Genomic DNA, 6,732 nt, shown 5'->3' with positions numbered 1-6,732 from the left:
GGACCCATTGGATCATCTGGATGAATTTGATAGGCTCTGTAGCCTCACTAAGATCAATTGAGTTAGTGAAGATGGATTCAAGCTCAGGCTTTTCCCATTCTCTTTGGGAGACAAAGCACACATCTAGGAGAAATCGCTCCCTAAGGAGTCCATCACCACTTGGGAAGCGTGCAAGAAGGCATTCCTGGCCAAATTTTTCTCCAACTCCAGAACCGCAAGACTGAGAATTGACATTTCTGGCTTGGTTCAGAAGAACAATGAAACATTCAGTGAAGCTTGGGAACATTTCAATGGATACACTACCCGATGTCCACATCACGGCTTCAGCAATGCTTCATTGCTGAGCACCATTTACAGAGGAGTGGTCCCCAAGATACGGATGTTGATGGACACCGCAAGTCATGGTAACTTCCGCAACACGGATGTCGATGAAGGTTGGGACCTAGTGGAGAACTTGGCTCAGTCTGATGGCAACTACAATGAGGAATATGATCGCTTTGTGCGATCTACAGGAGAGGAAGATGCCAAGTACAAGAGGGACATGAAAGCCCTCAATGACAAGCTCGACAAGCTCCTTAACCAGCAGCAGCATGTTCATGCCCTAACAGAGGAAGAGCAGTTTCTACAACAAGATGGGGAGACTATACAGATAGAGGATGTTAACTACATCAACAACCAAGGAGGTTACAACAGAGGGTACAACAACTTCAAGCCGAATCCGAATCTGTCTTATCGCAACCTGATTCAGCAAATGATTCAGAATCAGGCTACATCATCTATGGACATCGCGAAACGGTTCGCAGAGATGAGCAACAAGATCGACTCAGGATACAATGATTTGAATGCCAAGTACGAATCACTCAACACTAAGGTTATATACCTAGAAGGCCACCACAACAACCAACCAGCTCCAAAGATTAACCAACTCCCAGGTAAGGCTGTTGAAAACCCCAAAGATTATGCCACTGCTCAAACCATCTTCCTTGATGATGACTATGAGGACTACCTCACTGGGGACAGTGACGATCAAGATGGGGAGGATGTGGAACACCCGATGAAAAATGAGGCCAAGTACTATATATCCGAGTATGAATCCGAGCCTTCACTCGAGGAGCCTGATCGAGTTGATGATCGAGCACTGGTTCGAGGATCACAAACTGAAGAACAGCCCGAAGTGGAACCCGATGACCTACACGATGGTGGTGATCAGATTATGCATCGAGTAGATGTTGAGAACCGAGATCAGCCTCAACCACCTGCAACAACAGAAGAGGAGTTAGAGGAGAGATTCAATGCTGCACTTGACATCTAGCTGGAGGCGCTTGCAGAGCGAATGGCTAAGCGTAAAGCTCCACCACCTAAACTTTTGCCACCACACGAGCTTTAGGAGGAAGCTGCCAAGGAAGCAGCTCGATTGGAGAAAGAGGTTAAGGAAGCTGTCAAGGAAATTGGGTTTGAGATTCTCAGAAGTGGAGTGTGCCTGGATCCTGAGCTGCGAATTGAGAAAAAACTGGAAGATCCTCGCTCTTTCACCTTTTTGTGTTCGATAGGACTTCGGATCTTCAAGAACTGTTTGTGCGAACTTGGAGCTTCAGTTAGCATTATGCCGCTGTCAGTTGCCAACAAGATGGGATTCAATGATTTTAAACCAAGTAATCTATATTTGGTTCTGGCTGATAGAACAATGAGGCATCCAATTGGGATCCTGGAAAATTTGCCTCTCTGGATTGGAAGAGTGGAAGTCCCTACTGACTTCATGATCCTTGATATGGACAAGGAATCAGACGATCCAATGATTCTAGGGAGACCATTCTTGGCAACAGTTGGTTCTTTGATCGAGGTGAAACAAGGTAAGATCAGAATAGAACATGGTGAGCATTTCAAGATGGAGTTCAATGTGAAGAAAGGGATTAAGAGGCCAACCATTGATGGTCAAGCTTTTTCTACTAAGACCAAACAAAGGAAGGTGCAACATCTTGAAGAGGTCAACAACACATTTGCCTTAGAACATGGACAAAACCTGGAAAATCTGTTGAACCAGCCTGCTACAATGGAGAGGATTCCAGAACCTCTTCCACATGGACCCAATGCTTAAGGAGCATGAAGAGTCAAGTTTAGTGACTTTAAACAAGCTCACTTGGGAGGAAGTCCCAAAGGTATCTTTTGTTTTGTTTTAATTTTGATTTATTTGTTTTATCTTATTTTTCTATTTTTGAATTTTCATAAATAAAAAAATAAAAAATAAAATGGAAAAATTGAAAAGAGGAAATTGGGGAATCCGAGGGTCAATCCGACACCGTACTCTACGCGCCCGATCGTGTCCCTGCTCGGGTGGCGAGTGGAGTCCGAATTCCACAAGGAAGCCCACTCTCGGTGAAGCCCACCAACCAAACCCTACTCTATTTAAACGAGTCGAACCCTTCTCCCTCATTATCACCGATAAGTTGTCTCTAAACACTAGAGTTTCTTTAGTTTCCATACTTTCTATTCTCTCTACAACTCGAGTTTTATTCGATTTCTTTGGGACTAACCCTATTAACCTCGAGAGTTAGCCTTTTTCTTCTCAAGGAATTTAAACATGGAGCCAACCGCTAAAACCTACCAAAGGAAGGAAGAAAATCAACCTCCACCGCTGCTACAACCGGAGGTGATGCCGTCGAAGCTCGAGAGTCTCAAGGGATAGGAAACGTTCCACATTCCCAACCGCTGGCTGGACGTTATGCCTCCCCAACCCGATGTTCAACCCGATCCACCACCCGATCTGATTCTCGAGTAACCGATCGAGTGGGCCACCAAGTTCGGTCACCGAGTCCAATGGCGAGTGCTGTCCGCCGTTCTCCTCAACATAGGGACCTGTCTACGTCCGAAAGAACCGTAACCGACCCCATGGAGGTCTATTCTGATGCTGGAGGAGAAGAGCTAGGGTAGATCCAAATCTCTCGATCAAGGAGCAGAGCTGCGGTTGCAAGAGGGAAGAGACCAGCTTCAGAGAAGGGTGAGAAGGTAGCTGAGAGAGCAGCTGAGGAAGAGTATCAACAAGGTGAGGAGGAGAACCAAGAGAGAGAAGAGGAGCAGAGAGAGAGGACACGCCAAGCCTCGCGGAGGCTGAAGCAGATAGAGGTGGACACTCCGGCAGATAGAGTTGGTACCCGATACCCTCACCGTGAGACCATGAAGTAATTGGGCATTGCTAGGGATGTAGAGTTTCTGTTCGATATTTGCCACCTGGGCCATATGATGTGAGCTCGCCTTGAAGCATATGAGGAGGAGACGGTCCATTTCCTTTTGACCTTGAAGCTGCATTATTTCGAGAACCACCCGACCCGACTACCCGATGGGGGGATCGGGTACATCACCTTCTCCGTGAGGAACAAGGAGTACCAGCTCACTTTCAAGGAGATGGAGAAGCTATATGGCTTCAAAGCTGGTAGTGGAGAAGGAATGGAGGTTAGCAAGAATGCGATGAGGTCCCTATGGCTGACAATAGGAGACAAGCTCCCCTACAAGTCCACAAGCTCCAAATCCGCTCAAATAGGGAGCCCTGTTTTGAGGTATTTTCAGAAGTCCCTTGCATCCACTCTTTTTGCTAGAAAATAGACTGGGAATGTGAACGATCATGAGCTCCAGCTGTTAGACATTGCACTGTGTGGAGTTTTGGATAGCACTAGGGATGGCTCACCACTAGTAGGAGATGTTGCGGATACTAGTATGGTGTTTGTGCTACTCGATCAATTCCTCTATCTGAAATTGTGGGCCGTGAAAAGAAGAGAAGGAGGCGGAGAGATCTCCATTGGAGGACTGATTACACCGATCCTAGTGGCATGTGATGTGCCCTTGAAAGGAATTGTGCACGAACCAAGATGGCTGGATGCGGATTACCTCGTGTTGGCGAGATTTTTGGCCCATGAGAGGCCTAATAACATGATGCTGTTTAAGTTCGTCCATCCAACCGCAGGAGCTGTCCAAATGGTCTTACCTAATGTCATATGCACCAAGGTTCGGCTGGGAAACAACATTGATTTCGCACCACCTTTGGAGGAGTTGTACAACCCGGAGGAAGAGTCCGAAGCTGAGAAGAGAGAGGAGACCGGGCAGAGACAGGGAGATAGCTCGGAGGACTTTGATTTTGAAGAGTATGTTTGCTCTCAAAAGCAACCGGTTTGAGTAAGGGAAGCCCACAAGAGGATCGGATGGCTAAAGAGGATGAACAAGGTTTTGGTGAGAAAGGTCAAGGATCTTACCGGTTCGGTGAAGACAATGGGAGGTCAGATCAAGGAGCTGCAAGACAAGGCAAGCTGTGCCTCAGCTCCTACCTCGGCACAGGCACCAGCTTGGATGGGGAGAAGCGGACCGCTAGGAGGAACTCTAGGACTGCCACCTCCGGAACCTTACAGAGCATCATCATACGAACCCCCAAGCTGAGGAGAACATCACCCGACCTGAAGCATCTCGGAGAAGCCATTCAGACGCCTATCCGACGCCCAACCCGATGGGATACAACATGAACTACCCGATGCACCCATCGCGCACCCAATCGGGTGATTACTCGGGTATTTTCCCTCCGCCTTACCAGATGCCATACACGATGCCGTACACGATGCAACCTGCGAGTGGATACACGGGTGATCATTCTGGACCTCTTCCACCATTTCCGTTGTACTACCCGATACCCTACCCGATGAGCTACGCGATCCCACCCTCGATCAACCCCTCGGATGTTGGTCCGAGTAAGTCGTCCGTGCGCTGAGCTCTCTGACGAGCAAACATCGGCACCTGCTGAAGTCGGAGACGACCCAAGCTACACGTTGGCGAGTATGGAGGCTGCTGCAACCTCCTTCTTCACCAACCCATGAGGTACCACTTTCATATGATCCTTGTAAATAACATTGCATTTAGTTTATTTCATTTTGTGTGGTTCTTGGATTCTTTTTCCAACTTTTATTTACACAGAGACTGTGTAATTTAAGTTTGGGGGAGGGTCCTAGAATGTATTTAACATTGTGTTTTATTTTTTTAATTTTCTTATTTCTAATCTTTGCATGCTAGTTTTATTTATTTGAGTCTGCATCTATTTGCATTAAAAAACAAAAACAAAAATTTGAAAATTAAAAAAAAAAAAAAAAAAAAAAGAGTGTTCATGTAGTTGCATTTACATATTAGGATTGAGTCTAGTTAGTTTCATATAGGATTGTTGCATTTGCATCTTAGGGGACAATGATTAATACTACCTTGTTTAAAATCAAACCTTAGGATTGACGCTATAGCCCTTAGTCACAGTTCATTGTTGCTAGATCAATCTTTGGAAAAAATGAAAAATCTTTGCTAAGAACCTTGTGTCTTTTGAATGCTTCCTCTACTTGCTTGAACATTAGAACATCTCTATATTATTGGATTTAATTTGAACTTTAATTGTCTTGCTTATGGAACTTGAATACTTGCTCATGGTAACTCTAAACTCGGGTTAGCACTCCATTTTTACCAATCTTTTCGTTTAACCCGATTCATTTGTCCTACCCATGAACCCAAACTTTTCTTTCAAACCTTGTTGTGAATTATTGAGTGAGGCCTCTTTCATTGTGCTATAGGTTGTGAAACCTTGAGAGTATTGAGAACTACAAAGAACCGCCTCTTGATTTAGCTAAGTTAGAATTTGAACTAGCTAATAGATTCGATTTTGAAAGATAGGTGGTTAGAATGTTTATTTGGGGTTGGGCCATGGAATTAAAAAAAAAAGGAAGAAAAAGTCCCTAAGGTTAGAGTCAAGTAGTTCTAAGTCTCTAAAAAAAAAAGAGGAAAGCTCTTGCTATAGTCTCCTAGAAAGAAAGAAAGAAAGAAAAAAATATATATTCATATTAGGAGTTTAGCAAAGAAAGAAAAGAAAAGAAAAGAAAAAAAAAAAGAGAGAGAGCTAGAAGTTTAAAGTCTAAAAGTCTAAAATTTAGGGAATATAAAAATAAAAGTTAAAATCAAGGATGTGGGTAGTTTAATTCTAGGGGGTTTAATAAAAAAAAAGTGAATGAGAAAAGGGTAGATCATCAAGAGTTAAGCTTTGTATGTCCAAATTGTTCTCAGTCTTAGATAGTTTTCACAACTATCTAGCATTCCTTCTTTTGAGAGAAAACCACCCAAAGAATTTGTTTGAAACCACCTTACTAAAAAGCCTTACCCTTAAACCGATTGAGCTTGATTCACCTTCCATCTGCAAGAATTCGCCAAACACTTAATTGAATGTGAAAGAGATGTTCTTTATCTTTAGTTGGAGGTTGAACTAGATTGATGCATGGTAATAAGCATAGAAAAATATTTGTAAGTATGTTGATTGATCTTAGCACCATTAAACTATCTTTAAGGACAATAGCTTGAATCTTTCGCTTAGCATCTTAAGGTTATGAGTCCCCACTTTAAAACCGCACCCTCTTACTTCCTTGCTAGAGGACTAGCAAGATTTAAGTTTGGGGGTCTGATAACTCTCTAATTTATATGTTTTTAGCATCCTTTTTTGTCCATATTTTGCATTGTTCATACCTCTAACTTAGCATTTTTAGGCCATTAACTGTAGGAATTCACTTTTAGACCATTTAGGGTGTTGCATTTCTGCATTTGCATATTTTGGATGAAAACAGGTGCTAAAGAGCCAAAAATGGGGAAAAACAAGGACAATCTGAGCATGTACCCGAAGGAGCCATCGAGCTCCAAGAACAAGTCCGAACCCCAACACGATTGAGGAGGATC

General features: G+C 43.8%; 1 non-coding gene across 1 annotated transcript; it reads right to left on the bottom strand.

Moving 5' to 3' along the window:
- Positions 1-217: 217 nt before the first annotated feature.
- On the bottom strand, positions 218-324 carry LOC147947033 (small nucleolar RNA R71). The gene has a single exon (XR_015595617.1). It is a non-coding gene; the product is annotated as a small nucleolar RNA R71 (small nucleolar RNA).
- Between the last annotated feature and the right edge of the window lie 6,408 nt (positions 325-6,732).

This window comes from Camelina sativa, chromosome 3, assembly GCF_030686135.1.
Source record: "Camelina sativa cultivar CO46 ecotype springtype chromosome 3, ASM3068613v1".
NCBI classification, from domain to species: Eukaryota; Viridiplantae; Streptophyta; class Magnoliopsida; order Brassicales; family Brassicaceae; genus Camelina; species Camelina sativa.
The sequence above is the reverse complement of the archived record's forward strand: the minus strand, read 5'-3'. Positions and strand labels throughout refer to the sequence as shown.